This window comes from Calonectris borealis, chromosome 3 (genome assembly GCF_964195595.1).
Source record: "Calonectris borealis chromosome 3, bCalBor7.hap1.2, whole genome shotgun sequence".
In the NCBI taxonomy this organism is placed as follows: Eukaryota; Metazoa; Chordata; class Aves; order Procellariiformes; family Procellariidae; genus Calonectris; species Calonectris borealis.
In genome coordinates this window covers 40,604,015-40,620,080 of record NC_134314.1, presented here as the reverse complement: position 1 = coordinate 40,620,080, position 16,066 = coordinate 40,604,015, and the positions used below count along the sequence as shown (strand labels likewise).

Below are 16,066 nucleotides of genomic sequence, written 5' to 3'. Positions count from 1 at the left end.
TCTTGCATTTAAATTTTTATTGCAGTGGTATAGATGAATACCATCATTGGTATCCTTAAATTTTATTTCTGCTCATGAAGGTTAATCATGATTGTCTATATAGTAATCACTTATGAATTGTGTTCAGATACAGCAGTTTCAGGTGTAATCATCAGAGCTGGTTAGTCAGGCATTCCAGATAGTGGTTCTTTTCAGAACCTTTTTTAAAGGGTTGGTTAACTACCTCAGTAGCAGAGGATTGAACTATACCCTGTCTGTACTGTACATAGAAAATCTTTGTAGATAAAAGCAAGGCTTGTTTAATATGATATGAGGGTAAGATTATAATATACCAAATGTAACATTCTTAGTTGCCTTTAGTTCCAGAGGCTTTGTAAGACTTCCTCATGACCATCATAACAGGCCTTGCTTTTGTCGTATTTTGTGGCTGAAAAAGCAGCCTTGCTTCTTCAGATATTGTAGTTATTTGGATGTATAATAGTTTAGCAAGATGTTACTTTTGTAAGACATCAGATGTTCAAAAAAAGTGCATCAGCAACTTGTACTAAATACTGCAGTGTCCCTTTATAAAAGGTCAGACTAAAACTGACAACTGTACAGTGAAGCCTGACATTTGGATATTTTGAAGTTTTTCATAAATCATAGAATAGTATATGGCTGTAGTTTAGCTTTTTAGGTAAAAGGTATGTTTTCATTAGTGCATTTCTTACTGCTGATCACTGTAAAAACGTGTGGATCAGCTTTCCATTTCTCTTACGCAGATCATGATAACCTGTAGAGTAGAGTAGAGTACAATCATTTGTGCTATGTTTTTAATTTTCTAAAGCACCTTGATGACAGTGAGTGTTCAGTGGTGAAGCATCCTCTGTTGAACCACCCTTAAAAAAGATAAAACAAAAACAAAAGAACCTTGCCAAGTCCAACTTCATATAGGTAAAAGATAGATAAAACTATGACTTACTTTGGACTTGGCATAAAGAGCTTCCCTTAACCCCCTGCCCAAAGGGATACTGCAGTTATACTACATACCCATAGGCACCACAATGAAAATTGAAGCTTATACCTAATTAAGGTTTTATACACACCAGTTCCCCCAGTAAATGCAAATTTTAACAAAATTAGACATGTCATATGTTGAAAATGCTCATGGCAAACAATCATTTTGCATTCCTGCAAATAAAATTGTTTTATACTGTAAGCTGGAGGCGAGTGTAACTTATTTTTGTAATAAAGTTTTTATTTTTTTTATGTGTCATTAATATAAATGTGTGTTAGTACAGAGATCTTCTGGTTAAAAACTTAGAATCGCACACATTTCAGTATGTTTACTTGTATTTACATAATTTTTAGAATAGTGGTTGCCAATAGCCTGTATGTTTCACATTAATTGATTTTTTTTTTGTTACCTTAATAAACCATTTTAGTATGTTGTATGTCAATTACTGGGATAGCTGGGACATGAAGTGTAATTTAAAATTGTCAAGTATTCATTGGAATATGTAAATGTGCCTTGCCAGTTTTGAACTTTAAGACAAAGTAAGTGAATGATGGTGAAATGAGTAGTCAATGCGTAAGAGACATTTGCTACCACAGTTTCATATACTGCCCTTGCTAAAGAAAAGTAACTTTTTCCTCAGATTTGAGCATAAAAGTATACAGTTGCATTAGCTTCTGAATTTTCAAATCTAGTGATAGAATATTAGGCTTATGGAAAGTGGGTTTGCTAATTGTAGCCTTAAGTATAATTTTGAATTTCAATGTAATCCTTGGTGCTGGCATTCCCAGTGCCAAGGAGTTTAAATGCTCCCTTCAAAGAGGTTGCCATGCCTACTGGCACTTTTACTGTCATATGGTTTTATAAGGAACACTGTCAAGATGTGGAAACCAATTTTGAACTTGCTATAAAATGAAAATGCTGTAGGAGAGGGGAAGTCCTCAGATTTCTTAATCTTGAAATCTCTCCATTGCTGAAAAACTTAAAACACTTGTGGGATCACAAGTGCTAGTGACTAGTTCTTAGTCTGGAAATATGTCAGGGGAGAATAATATGTTTATGGAATTATAACAGTTGAGGGAAGTGCATAAAAACATTGCTATTAAGGCACTACATGTGTTGAAATTGCGGATCATACCCATAATTTCAACTCTGATAAAAGCATGGGGGGGCTATTATTAAAAATGTAAAAAAAAAAAAAAAAGAGGTAAAATTGACAGGAAAGTGTTTTTAATGGAATGCAAGCAATGGTGAGTGAGCAAAATATCAAGATCTTGACAGTGTTCCCTCTAATTATGAACTCAAGCCATTATAACTTTTAAAATTAAATATGATTTGCACTGTTCTGATATTGGTGCAGTTTTTTAGCAAAATGATCAGAAAGCTAAATTGCATGTGGTGATTAATATTGTGGGGAAAAAAACTAAAATCAAAAAGATGTTATTTTCAAAGCTTTAAATTTGATTGTGTAAAGAAAAAACGTTCATTATTAAGTGGAAATACTGGTGAGAATGGGCAAGTGCATATATACAACATCAGTTTGGTTGCACTTGGGTGTTGGTAAACTTGAAATGTTCTACAGCAATAATGCATCTCATTCGGGGTGCTTTGGTGACAAATGGACATATAACACAGAGTTCTTTTTGGCGTGTTGAAGGCAAGTGTTGACTTAATGTATTATACTGCCTCTGTTTATTCTCATAGGAGGCTTTCTTTACTAAAACACCTGCAAAGGTTTGAGTATAAGCTAGCATAGTTCCACATTGGTTTGTAATGTGTTCCTAAATTTGAAGTCTAGTTGAATTTAATAAGGAATCGGAAACTGCTGCTGCTGCTTAACACTTCTGGTTTATAAACACTCCAATACACAGCTTTTTAAAGTATACTCTTGTTTTAATATTCATTTTTGTTTAAAGGGTTTCATATAGGACATACAACTGTATTTTTTTTTTTAAAGAGGAGGTTTGTTATGACGCATAACTTAAGTTTGTGTTTTTAGTGTTTGGAGGAGGGCTGTTATTACAGATACTAAGACCAGTTTCTGAATTTCTGCATTGTACAACTCTTACCTAAATACTGTCTTAAAATCTAAAATAAGGAATACTAATTCTGTTCTTGTCTGGGGTGAGGGGTATGATATAGTCTAAAATAAACTTAGCCTCCTCTGAAGGTAGGATTCCCAACTTAGTATTTCAGGAGAGAAATGTTATATATGGCTGTAACTTTTTTTCCTTTGTGCCTTTGATAATTCTTCAGAGGCTTAACTTTTCTGTTCAGCCTAGTTAGTTATTTCGATGCTTCCACACATCAGTGAGGGGAGACTTTTTTTTAAGAAATAAAACTGAAAGGCAACATGGACATAAACTCATGTAATGTTTTCTGAAAAGAGTGTGTTCAAATTGATACGTTCCACAAAATTAAGACTGTTACTCCCTCACTTGTATTAGTGAAAACTTAGTGGGAAATGTTAATTGTTTAAAATGGAATAGCAAGTTTTGGAAGTAGGCAATAAGGCAATAAACTTTACAACGTAGTGTTCTGAGAATTGAAATCAGTGAAGTTGGAGCTTGAGTTTGTGTTCATAGCCTGAAGCTTATGAGTCCCAACTTTATGACTGGCTATGATGGACTTAAAAGTCTGTCTTCACCGAGTGTCTTGCTGAATTAATTCCAGCACCAGCACATGACATCTCTTGGCTGGGGCTAGCTGGTTGCATTAGTTGGGCAGAGGAAACACCAGATTGTACTTTGTCATTTGCTCTGTCACATAAAAATTGTATGTGGCAACAGGAGAGGAAGTCGAGCTGAAGATTCCTTGATCCTTAATACGGGTAGTGGTGGGAGAAGGAATAAATTATTAATTGTTACTTTACAGCCATCTATTGCAAACAAAGCTTCCTAGAAGTTCTGATGTTAAACTTTTTTTCTGGGAGACTGACTTTCACACAGTCATTTAGTCAACACTTTGAGTGTTTAATTATACTCACTTGTCTTATAAAATCCATAGGATGAAAGAGTGACTTTTCTTTGGTGCTCCTTTGCCTTGATTGTTACAACAGATAGGTTGAAAAGTGCCACTAGGACTAGCTTGTTTACTTGGAATTTGGAGAGAGGGGTGATCGTCTCATGTAATTTTTCTTGCCAACTGGTTACTAGTTTTTTTCCATAAACATACATATTTTTAAATGCCCAGCTCTTGAGTGGATGTTGCAAAGCTGAGCTCATCTGGAAACACTGGGTTACATTGGTTATTTAAAGCTATCTTCAGGAAAGCTGCTTTAGATGATCAGACTTCCAGGTACATGGTAAAACCTTTTTTTTTTTAAAAAAAAAAAAAGGCATCTGTGACAGTATAGAAATCACGGTCATAGTACGTAAGTAATAGGTAATTAAATACAGCTTGAAAGTTTGAATCACAAGATACATTTCAGTTCCAGGAGTTGTTTCATTCCTGAATGTTCATGAAACTTAGTATCTACTCCAAAGCCAACACTTGCTTTCTGACAGTGATTTAGGTAAAACTTGCAGTGTCAGAAATCTGGATTCCCTCCAGTCCGAGTATGATATATTGGGCTGATAAATGGTGACAGTTCACTCTCTCTGTTTGCACAGTTAGTGTGACAATACAATTTTACTTGTTTTGGTCACTAATGTGTAGAAAAGACATTGAATCTTACCACTTATTTTTTTTGCGCTAAGGAAGTTATGAAATGCATTCTTAGTTCTGCTACGCAGCCAGTAAAATAGCCTATGCCATTTGACTGCACAGAAGATAATGGTAAGTAAAAACGGACATTCTAGTACTTAAATGACTTGCAGTACCTAAAATCCAAGTTTAGCAGACTGTTTAATTGACTCCTTATCTGCAGTTATTAGGGAGGTTGTGGGTTTTAACTCTTCAATTTTAGTGTGTCCACTTCAGTGCTAAGTGAATGTTGAGTGTAAATCTGTTGAGTGTAATCTGATACTGTTTAATGTTAAATACTTAAAATCTAAAAATCTCTGAAATGCTTCATAGATCATTCAGTGTATATTTTTAAACTGCTGGGTTAGCAGTCATAGTAGTTAAGGGATTTTCCATGAACATAGTCAGTCATTGAAAGCCAGGAACTGAATATATCAGGTACTGGGTTCCTGGTTCCAAGTGTAGCATTTCCAGTATTGTTCTGCTATCTAAAGTAACACTTCTCAGATTTTTTTTTTTCCTCTTTAGTGGAATGAAGAATGCACCTAATTCTGTCACTGGTACTGCTTATTTAAAAACTAGATTACTAAATGTAGCTAATTCGGGATTTAAAAGCTTCCTCTGTGAGAATTCAACAAAGGCAATTTTATAGATATCCCATTAGTAAATTGGGGTTTTTCTTAGGGTTTTTCTTCAATTTCAGCATACTTAAGAGTGAAGCTCTATATTGGGAAACACTGGTGAGAGCTAGTCTAAAATAAGTCATAATTAATAATTTCATAATGCAGATGTATCACAATTGGAAGGTGATTTTAATCTTCAATATTACAGCATTTGAGATGACAGATAAAAATACCTACTCCCTGCATCTGGAAAAGCTGAAGTGGCTGTTAAAGGACTGTTCCTGTTTCAGATTGTGGCCAAAGGCTTCCATCGGATAGTGCAATGAAACCTTTTTTCCAGTGCAAACAGTTGTTCTAACAAGCTAATCTGTTTCCAAGGCACAGTTTTCAACAGAATTTTTGAGTTTTGTATATGTGCTTATATTGATATTTTTAGCAGAAGACAAACCTCCAGTGACAATCACTGGTGTATATGTGAGTAGTATTTTCACCAAGAAGTGACCAATGTGTAACTTTGACTTAAACTAGTCTAGTGAAACTGTCCTTTATTCATATTACCTACACTCTTACGGAAGTATGTTAGTTTACACTTGCTTTTGAATTAGTGGGATGCTTAAAAGCTACTTTGAAGAAAACCACAGCATGTACGTTGTCATGTCAAAATTTGCAAATGAAGAAATACACTGCAGGTTCATGCTAATGGAAACTAGACTTGAATATAAAGGAGGAAGGGGGGAAGTCGAAACTTCTCTCGCTGGAAGTTGTGAAGGTACCACAAGCTTTAGGTGGCTTTAAGCTTTAGCACTGAGTACGGTGGAAGCTGGATTCATGTAGTTGAGTAATCTCTGCTGCCTTGCTCCACTAGGTTTTCATAATGCTAACACCACCTCTCAGGAAATTCTTTTAAAAAAATCCCATTCTGGGATTATCTCCAGTAAGATCAGTCTTCCAGTTAAAATTGAGAAGGATCTGGAAGATCTTAAATCCATTGGATTTAACGTAACTTCCTTGTGTGTGTTGTTTGCAATTTGGTTTTGCCTAGAAGTGATCTTACAATGGGAATGGTGGAATAAATGGCACTGCATTTTTTTTTTTAATGGTATAATAATCTGAAATACACAGTTCGGTTTGTTGATGTTCTGAGCCATTCAGATGGTCATGTTTCTATCCAAAAAAACGATCTTAATATTTGTATGGCATGAAGTGATCAGTAAATCTCAGATCCAATAGTTGCTTCTTTGAGGTAGTCGGCCTTTTCTTAGGTTAAGTGTTGAAACCAGCACAGATTTCTAATAGGAAGTACAGAGTTTTGTTTTGTTAATAGCAGTATCTAAACTTTCACAGTTTGTCTTGAGTGTAACATTTCTAAAGAGTACTGCTTTCATTGAGTAATGAGCAAGGAGGAGTATATAGATTAATGGTGAAAAAGCATTGCTGACTAAGCTTTTGAAAAGTGAAGCCTCCCAGTTTGTAATGTGCTTTGAGGGGCACTAAGGTGTACTCGCCACACGGCTACAAGTGGCATTGAGGTAAATCAGGTAGTGGTCACATCTCAGCAAGGTTAGGTCAAACTACCTTCAGTAATGGCCTGTGCTAAAGCTGATTATTTGGTACTGAAATATGCTAAAATGCTTCTGTAGTTTTACTGTGGAGTTAGTAAAGAACAACTAGGATAGTAACTCCGGTACAGCTGCAGGTAGATGATGATCCACTCTAATTTTTGTAGTCTCTGGAAGAACAAGAGACAGTCATGCATAATGTGTTTTAAGTGTCTCTTAAATTTCTAAGTCCTTTTGAAGCGCCTTTTTCTGCTTTAATACACGAAGATGAAAACATGTAAGGTTCAAATTCTGTATGCAGTTTAAAGATAGAAGGACACATTAACATAGCCATTCTGGTTTTAAAATCAGATGGCTGGGTGTAGTTAGAGCCCAGTAATCAAGGCATGTATTCTAGAATTGTGGTAATTTTTCGAATCTGAAGAAGGGCCCTGCTATTAAACAGATATTCAGTCTCTCTTAGAATCCCTGTATCTAGCAAAAATGCATATGTTGGGGGGGGGAAGACCCAACACAACCCCCCTTCCCCCAGTTCCAAAAGGTGTTTAGGAGAGGACTTGAATATGCAGCACTTTCTCAGGGTATGCAGGTTAAATAGGTGGTAGGTGTTGAATTCTTAGATATGGGGCAAGTGAAATGAATGTGATAATCTTGGAACTTCTGCCTCTCAATCACATGCTAAAAATGATGTAGAGAGATCTCAGGTTTCACAAATAAACTAAAATTGTGTTTAATGTTCAGTTTAAAAAATAACAGACATGTCTTGACTCGGATATCTTGAAGGGCAAAAAGTGTCCCTGCAAAAAGGAGAACTTACAGGGTCTTCTGTAAATACCTTTGTTTTTTTCTAAAGCAGTGATGACAACCAGGGAAGTTCCTCCTCCTCGGAATACAAAGGATTATATTTATCTTGTATTTAAAAGGTTGACCTAGGAGCGATAGATTCGCAAACACTCCCCACTTGGGAAAGCTCTTAACAAAGCATATTCTTGTTTGCTCCCTGAGAAAATGGAAGGGATGGGAAAAGAAATTGTCTACCTGTGGGCACAAGACAGCCATTAAATATGCCTGAACTACACTACTGGCAAGCTTGTAGTCTAGGGTTAAAACAAAATAGCCAGGGAAACAACCTGGCAAACCACAACGTAGAAAATTTCATTTAGCTGTGTTACAGCTTTGTAGGATCTTTCCTGCTATTAATCAGTCTATCCTTTTCCTGTGAAAGGTAGGCACACTCTAAGCCAGGCATCATCTAGCAGCCACAGCGCGATGTGAAGGGAATGTCAGGTGATGGATCTTGCCCAGATTCAAACATCAGGTCGAAAGCAGACACAGGGTCCTTGGATTACATGTCAAAAGGTAAGAAGATCCTGTCCAGGCTGTCGTAATCATCAGAGCCACTTTATCTTGGTAGAAATCTCAAAAGAAAATTGTCTGGAAGTATCCTTGTAAGGGAGGAGGTTTCAAACACAGCAAAATATAAAAATGGTGGGGGAAAAAACCACCACCTGTTACTTGTGCCTAATGCTGCTGTTTCAAATCTCCTGTTCTGAGAGGTGAGTGATATCCTAGAGCTGCTGTTTGTAAATCTGCAGTTTTGAAATAATGAACTAATAGTCAGCCCCAGGGAAGCAGGAGCCAGTCTTGAGTATCTGATATACAGTTCCAAAGATGGACCTTTTTTTCAGTATAGGTGAGGAGTTCTTCCATCTTTTTTTTACTGGTGTAAGGTGTGGCACTCACTGCCCTTAATAATCCCTTAAAGGGTGGACAAAAGTAGGGTAATTGAGAAAAACTGGTTTTAATAGGGCCTGATGGTGCCTCCTAATTGAGTGATGCTTGAGGGAATGCACATTCATAGCAAAGCTTGCATGTAAAGTCTTGATTTGAATGTCACTTAATGCAGGTGACAAAGTGAGAATAGGCGTTCTGCTTGTAAAGCTGAGGTGAATCAATGCCAACTCAGCAGCCCCTTTGCAGATTTCAAATTCAGGGTGGGCCCAAAGAGCTCCCAAGTACAGCAGCTTCTTGTACAGAGTCGCATTTTTTCTGAAAAAGCGTGCAATACGAGCCCAATGTTCTGAGAGAGAGAAGTGGATGATTGTTTCTTGGCACCAGGCCAGGACTTCTCTTCATTAAAGACGTGGTGGTGGTGCAGGTAGCCCAAATAGGTGTATTCTACACTGGAGGTGGTCTTCGTGTGCTCAGAAATGAAGGTACTTCAAATGAACAGTATGTGCTTGGAAACAGACATCTGGGACTTCAAGATAAGAAAGTTAAGAGCGAGTATGAAGGTTGCTGAACTTTGTCTGAAGATGTTCAGTTTCCTCAAGTCTAGGCTAAAGCTTACATGTCTTAATACAAGAAAATAGACTTTCTTAATGAACAAAACGAGTTTTATTCTAAGGCTGTCATGCAAAAGCCTGTACCAGATGATAACGTAGGAGAAGGCTGGAGAAGGAATGTGGTAATGTAGAATACACTTGCTAAATTTTAGTTTGCCAGGACGGTCTCTCCTTACTGAGTTAAAAGAGGATCAAGTATAGGTAAGGCTTCGTATCTTGTTCATGAGCACTCAGGATATACAGAAGCATTTGTTTTCATAGACAGCTTTCAGTGGGGAAAAGTTGTCATTTTCTCTGCAGGTGAGGATGATGAGCAGCATCTCTGAAGACTCAGTGGGAGATGGGAACATCCCTGACTGTAGAAGTAATGCGAAGTGAGCATCCAATGGAGATCGGTGCATGTTCTAAGTTCTTGGTGAAACTCAGGTGAGCAGCTTTGAAGTAAGACACCTTGGACTAAACACGCTAACACCATGTCTCCGCACTGCCAAAACTGCTCCTCCAGATAATCTGTAATTTCAATTTTGTTCCTTTCTTTTGCTGGCTTTTAACTATTGCCCTTGGGCTTCAGGGAAGAAGAAAGAGTCATTACTGTATAGGTAGCTTGGCTTCTCCTCCAGACCTAACAAATAACTGAAGGGGAAAATGGAGAGGGGAGCACAGCTAGGCATTGGCCCACCTCCCACTGTGGTCCAGGAGAACACCAGATACATGGGCTTTTCAGAATTGAGACTGACTGGTATTCCAAGTTGCCTGACCATAATGACGAGAAACACACTGGATGTAGACAGTACACCGATAGGTTAGTACTTGATCTACAGTTTACCATATCCAAGCTGAATGGTGATCAGTAGAGAACTTAATACTTGTCCTAGATAAAGAATGGTTATGAGATTCGTACATGGGCTGCTAGGAATGCGGACGATATTAGAGAATCCTTTCTCCGTTTTGATATCTTCTGAAGCGAAATATACTCTCTCAAGGAAAAAAAATTTCTTCCCTCTTGCATCTGAACTGCAGACCCCAACTTGAGGTCTATCTAAGGCCTCCCAGTTCTGTGTGTGGTGTTAGAGCTATATTACGTGCATCTGTTGAAATCCCAAAGACCTCAATCTTCACTTGTAACTGGGGGAGGGTGAGGGAATACTACAAACTGGACCTGCAGAGAATACCCCAAACTCAAGATTAGACTGGAGGACTCACAGCTTCTTAAGGGGAAGAAAATTTTATTCCTTACAGTTTGATATGAAAGATGGTAAGCTGATTTTCATATTAAAATTTTATTAATATATACTTAATGTGTGTATCTGTGAAAGAGGAAAAACTTCATGCCTAGCATTTTAAACTGTTTCTTTTGTACTTCTGTAGAATGACAAAGATAAGCCAGGTAGCTTATATAGTAGCAAGTCATTCAGTCACAAATCAGAAATTGATATAGGAAGTTTTAGTAAAATATTGAGTGTTAATAATAGTCCCCCGTACAATATCAGACCTTACTAGCTCCAATGCCTTTCCTGGCTAGAATACTAGCTACTTAAACAGAAAATAAAAAGCAAAGCAAAACTTTAATGGAGTTTTGCAGAAATTAGCTAAGTCTTCCAAATAGTCCTTGTTTCTTGATTTCACAATTTGTCCCTTTTCCAAACAGCTCAAAGTCCTCTTACCTGCCTAAGCATGCACTCTCCCTCCCCAAAGGATACTTTAGGGAAAACCACCGTGCAAGTGGCAAGTGTGCACCATAACCAGGAACTGCATTTGCAGAACATCTGGAGGAATCGCAAGTAACTGTTCTTCACTGCTCCGGAAGAGAGATTGAGGCTTTCTGTCCTGCCAAGGTATGTCTGCTGATAGGGCCACAGAGGATCGTCTGCTTCTACAGACGCACCATTGATGCCAGCGCTAGAAGTGAAGTGGTATATAGTATACATCACTTTTCTGTTAAATATGCCAGCATTTTTTGCGGGGGAAAAAAAGGTTTGGCATACCTTCAGGAACTTGGGCAGCTGTCTGATAAAGATAGCATTGATAGCTATGAGCTGTAAGGAAGCCTGGCCTTGCAGAGCTTGGTACTGAGTCCCACTTCTTAAATTCTCTCATTAAAACTACCATATTCCTCTTGCAGTGGAGCTTTACCATGAACATATATGCTCAAGTTATATCACAAAATAAGTGCAAGCTGCCCATGTGCTTCAAAAAGTTGTTTTCAAAAAGCCTCAAAACTCATCTTTACATACGAGGAGGAATAGCCTTCTGTTCAGGCCCTCTCATAGTATCATCTTGTGCATTCTGCACGTTAGCTTAAATCAGAATTTTTTTGCTTTTGTCATATATTCTATATTCTTGCCAGGGAAATAACATTTATGTCCTAATGCTTTTTATTTTCTCTTTAACCATTCTGAAAATGCTTCAGTTTCTGCTGTACATCATTTAAACAGAGGAAAATGTCAAATTGATTCCATACATCCTCAGCCAACAAATAGTAAACAAAACAATATCCTGGTTATACAACTGGTTCTGTAACAATTCCTGTAAAGTGTTTGATGAAGGACTTAGCTGAAGCACAAATAACTTTTTGAGGGTGATAGTTAATGTTGTTAACTCTTACCTTATACTGCTTTTACATGCTTGATGTGTTGTCGGAGAAACTGGTTGCTCGAACTAAAAATATCTCTCACTTGACAAAAACACTCAAGGCATTTACTGCTGTATCCACAGCAGCTAAAGCAGTGGGCTTCAGGGTACCAGCTCACCAGTCACCAGAAAAAACCTCACAGGATCTCATCACTACGGCTGGCATTACATGGTCTTTATCAGCACGTACAATGGACATTTTGGTATCAGTATCTCTGATAGAAGCTGGCTTACAACAGCAGCCTCTAGTTACAGTTAGTCTTTTTCCCACTTTTGACAAGTTGTGCGTGTTGATGAGTCTGTTGATTAGAACTTCCTTTGTGAAGACTTTAGGTTGGGTTTTTTTTCACTATTTTTCTTCTAAGGTGGAAAAAATGAATCCGTCAAAAACTAGAGTTCTGTCCAAATGAGGAAAAAAGGATCATAAACCTTCATCAGCTAAAATGCTAAAATACACTGAGGTGGGGCAAAAAATAGTTAAGGAACAATTTACGAAGGCACTAATTCTACTAATAAAAATTATTTTGAATGCTATTTTGTTGAACAGTTTTTGTTCCGCCTGTTGCAGCCTGTCCCTACTCCAGCACTACAAAACAGGAGATAATAAAATTGGAAAAGGATAGGGAGAACAACAAAGACGATAAAAGGTACAAAAGTGCTCTCATGTGAAGAAAAACTCACTGGAGCAGGAATCTTCATTTTGGAAACGACAGTTTGCTCAGGTGGCCAAGTATTTTGATAAAATGATAAGCAGCAATTGTGCTGAGTAGGGAACAATTTTTCACCATCTGTTAAAAAATACTAAATGAAACACATGACTGTTTGGAGAGCTGTATCTTCACTCACACAAGCATAAATAAGTGGTGGAACTCCTTGCTGCATGATTTTTGTGGATGTTAAAGTTCATGGCTGTTCAAAAAGCAACTTGAAACTTATGAAAAAAAATTCTCAGGATATCCCCAAGACTGCGAATCAGAGTAAAAGAATGTTCTGGGAAAGTATTATTATATTCTTGCTATGCTTTTATAACTTTTTCCCAGGTATGTATCCCCTGATGGCCATCACCAAAAACAGGATGCTCACCTAGCTGAACCTTTGCTGATCCAATACAGCTGTTCTACGAATCCATCAAGTATTTGTGATGAAAAACTTAAAATAGCTTTAAATTCTCCAGGTCTCATTATAGTTATGAGGCATAGGTGCTGCAACACTTCGCAATGACTTAACAGAAATACATGTCATCTTACAAGGATTTTCCTGACACTTTTTAATTCAGCTGAAACAAGGGAACATGGCTCAAGTTCCTCCTGAAACTCCGTACTTGAAAATTTTCCCCAATTGACCTCAGAGTTGGTCAGTGGAAATTCCCTTCAAGACCTGACATAGCTATTTTCACAAAGTGTGTATCCAGGGCAGGGTTTTCTTTATCCCCATAGTAAGTAAACAGCTTAATTTTTATTTAGATTGAGCTCTTAAGTATGTGCTATGACATTGTTTTAACTATTTGCATTGGTACAGGTCCTTATTTCACAAACTTTTTCTTACAAATTCTTAGCATCCAGCTACCATCCCCCCCGCTGTTCCTCTCTGATCAGCCTAGGTTTTTGGAAGGAATTATGTTTTCCAGATCTTCCCCCTGCACATACCAACCAATTCAGCTACCTCACTTAATACTAGATTAAGGTGCATATCCAGAGAGCTTATCTTTTGCTCAGGTGAACTAATATAAAATTTCCATAGACTATACCTTTGCCAAATGTTGCCACAAACCTAATATTCATTTCTTTAAGCATTTTTCCAATGTCTCCTGTATAGGTCTAGTGCCTCTATGCATATTCTTTAATGGTGTTTTTTGCTGTTGGTTTTTGTGTGGGTTTTGTTTTTGTTTTGTTTTGTTTTTTTTTTTTTAATTTTGCAGGCCTCTGTCTTATTGTCTGTAGTCATCTACACCCACCTTGCAACTTTTTGCTCTATATGCTTCTCTTATAATGTCCCATAAACTATAGTTTATGACAGGACAAACCGAATTATTTTCATCTCTAATATCTAAATACTCTCCAGTATCTAGTCTGTGAAAGAATGTATTCAGAAAAATCCTTTTCATGTAAACCATCTGAAGAAAAGCTCTGTATATATACTAGTGTTGCTCTGACCCTTTTTACTTTCTCCTTGAGAGTTACAAGTTCCTCAAGAAGAAACTGCCTCTAGCACATTGCCAAGTGTGTTTTTTTTTTTTTCCTTCTTCCCAATGGTACATTTTCCCAACTGGACCTTCCTTGTTCCAGTGAAATTCTAACACGTTCAGCGCTCCTCAGCACCTCTTTCGTTTGTCCAGCATCATTCCTGTCAGGCACATTAAACTGACTCTCTGGAAACTGTCTCACTTGAAGTGGGTTCTTTTACTTGAATTTCCTTACCAGAACAGTCTCCCTTCCTTTTTTTCCCTGCAAGTCTTTATTCTGCCTGGTGCCAGTCAGTGACTTCATGGCCTGGTAGGTATTTTCAGGTCTTCTAATTGAATTGTATTTTACAGTTTCTTTTTCTTAAAAAAAAAAAAGATGAATTTTGAGTGGCCTGTTACAATTGAAACCCATTAGCCCTTCAACTTTAATTGCTTGCTGAATCTGTTTCTAAACAAACAAAAAAGTTTTTCAATCTGTGTAATATCCCGCAATTGTGGAGACCAGTGATCTTTTAGAATCTTCGAATCATAGAATCATTTAGGTTGGAAAAGACCTTTAAGATCACAGAGTCCAACTGTAAACCTAGCACTGCCAAATCCACCTCTACACCAATGTCCCTAAGCACCACAGCTACACGTCTTTTAAATACCTCCAGGGGTGGTGACTCAACCACTTCCCTGGGCAGCCTGTTCCAGTGCTTGATAACCTTTTCAGTGAATAAATTTTTCCTAATATCCAATCTAATCCACCTTTTGAGAACTACGTCACCCATCTTTTTTTTTTAAACAATTTCTCCCACCTGCCATTTTGTTCCTTACTTATCTGGAGCTCCCTCATTCTTCTAGAAGACAACTTGTGTGAGATGTTATCTGGGACTCCAAAGCCCCTGTCGCTGTATCCAGCAGGTTATCATTTCCTCATCCAGTTTGCTTTAATCTTAAAATACTGAGGGTCAGCGTATGGTCCGTGGTGCGGTGGTCTGGAAAACAAATTTAAGAACCTACACCAACCACTGGCAGCACACATTCCCATACAGCCGGCAAGCACAGGTCTGTGTCGATGGGCAGTGAGCAGACTCCCAAATGCCATAAATCTGACTATGAGCAGTTATTAACTCATTAACAGACAAATGAATGTGACTGTATTTGTAACAGTAATTTTACCTAAGTGCTAATAATTATAATACCCAAACCAAACGTATATCAAATGGTCACCCTCTACTCTCCCCTAACGTTTGAGTGTTCCTTTAATAGAGAAAGGCCAAGAAACACTACTAAATGTCAATTTTCATTTTATGTTTTTTGCATACAGCTGAATTATCTGAACTCACAGACTGAAACCAGTATCTCGATGGATGCCCTTTAAGTTTTGAACCTAAAAGTCAAGTCTAAAGTGCCTACTAATGCTTAATTTTCTTGGGATCTGAGTGACCAGTTTCAGCTTCACTTTTTTATTTAAGCTTAGCTATTTGCTAAATATTTAAAATGAACTTTAAAGTTTTCTGCTAAATGGCTGAATTTAAAGGTTAATGTGAAGCCTTCAATTTCAGGAAAGGGCCCACAAAAATGATCAGGGACTTGTGGGGAATAATTTATAAAGGAAAATTAATTCCTCGTTGGGTAAATATGAAGGATTACATTATGTAAGGTAGCCTGGACAACTGCATCCTTGAGAAATATGTAATGTTTTGAAAATGAGTTATTATAGACGGACTTTTTTTTTTTAGATACTGGAGAGCAAAAGACTTGCAGAGTAAATTAGATGCAATCAGCTGGTGAGAAGCGGTGTATTATGGTTCACTGCCTGGTTTATTAAAACAAGCAAGTTTTTTTTTTAAGCTAAAAAAAAGGCACTTTGGTAAATAGAATCTCAGTCTTATAACTGATATTATTCAGCCAACAAATGTAGTTTTATATTTTAAGTTATGTTGAAAAATCTACACTAATGTTTTTGAATGCTAGAATATGCAATCTTCTGTTGCTGTTAAAAAAAAAAAAAAAAGGAGAACGGACTCCATAAGTAGAGTTGATCAGTGAAAGATCTTTAT

General features: G+C 37.3%; 1 protein-coding gene and 1 long non-coding RNA gene across 8 annotated transcripts in view; one reads left to right on the top strand and one right to left on the bottom strand.

Moving 5' to 3' along the window:
• The window catches only part of SYNCRIP (synaptotagmin binding cytoplasmic RNA interacting protein), a 35,198-nt gene extending 24,147 nt beyond the window's left edge, over positions 1-11,051 (top strand). For 3 of the 7 annotated variants that reach the window (XM_075145425.1, XM_075145426.1, XM_075145424.1), the window contains exon 12: positions 1-4,010. This exon is cut by the window's left edge. The gene's annotated coding sequence lies outside the window, so the exon portion shown is untranslated. Of the gene's footprint in view, positions 4,011-8,085; positions 8,220-9,505; positions 9,632-10,853 lie in introns of those variants that run through there. The other 4 variants (XR_012672933.1, XR_012672931.1, XR_012672934.1 and 1 more) reach the window with 3 other exon arrangements.
• LOC142080283 (uncharacterized) lies at positions 7,575-15,747 on the bottom strand. Its single transcript, XR_012672935.1, has 2 exons — positions 11,811-15,747; positions 7,575-11,104 (listed from the first exon to the last, which is right to left on the bottom strand). It is a non-coding gene; the product is annotated as an uncharacterized LOC142080283 (long non-coding RNA).
• Between the last annotated feature and the right edge of the window lie 319 nt (positions 15,748-16,066).